Raw genomic sequence first — 988 nt, 5'->3', positions numbered from 1 at the left:
TACCCTCTTTACTATGGTGTGGAAGTGCTACTGGAGAGATGGAAGCTCAAAGGGGACAGAAAGGGTACCACATAGGGGCTTACCTGGTGGTCCAGTGGCTAAGACTCTGCGCTTCCACTGCAGGGGGCACAGGTTTGATCCCCGGTAGGGGAACTAAGATCCCATATGCCATGCGGCACGGCCAAAAAAACAAAAAACAAAACCCAGAAAGGGTACCAGATAAATTAGCTCTTTGTTGCAGAAAAACAGGTTGTACCCTGTAGAATGGTGGTTCTCATCCTTTTCTGAATCACAGTTCCCTTTGACAATTAGATTGAAAGCCAGAGGACGCTCCTTGGGAAAATTGTGATTGTAGTTTATGTCATATATAATTTCAAGCAGTACACAGACCTTTCACCTCCAGCTCAAAAATTATCCAGTAGCACATACCCTCAAGATTATGTTTAACGCTATTCATTTAGGCTTACCTAAAAGTTGCCAACAGAGGGTTCCAGTTCAGTAAATAATGGCACACACACAAGATGGAGACCAGGGATTGAACCCGTGCCCCATGGAGTGGAAGCACAGAGTCTTAACCACTGGACCGCCAGGGCAGCAGTCCCAGACTCACCGTTTTTACGTGCTTACAGAAAGATCCCCAAGCTAGAGCGCATTAGGCCAAGTGCAGAACTACGTACTTTTTTAAGGGTTAGTTATTGCATATGCACAGATTGATTGATTTTCTCTGGGAGGACTCATGAAGCTGTTAATAGGAGTGCCTCTGGGGAAGGAAACTTCAAGTATACCTTTTGGTACAGGTTGAAGAGTTTTCTTTTCACAAAGAGTAAAAATGACTTACCAGCCAAAAGAAAAATCCCCATACCACAGACACAGAAGTATGGCCTCCTCGTAGGCACTGCCTCCATTCCCATCCTCACTGTCTCAAGCTGCTTGAGCTGCTTTTAACAGTTGAGGACAAACACAGACCACTGATTTTCTCAATCGTTTT

This window comes from Eubalaena glacialis, chromosome 13 (genome assembly GCF_028564815.1).
Source record: "Eubalaena glacialis isolate mEubGla1 chromosome 13, mEubGla1.1.hap2.+ XY, whole genome shotgun sequence".
Classification (NCBI taxonomy): domain Eukaryota; kingdom Metazoa; phylum Chordata; class Mammalia; order Artiodactyla; family Balaenidae; genus Eubalaena; species Eubalaena glacialis.
The sequence above is the reverse complement of the archived record's forward strand: the minus strand, read 5'-3'. Positions refer to the sequence as shown.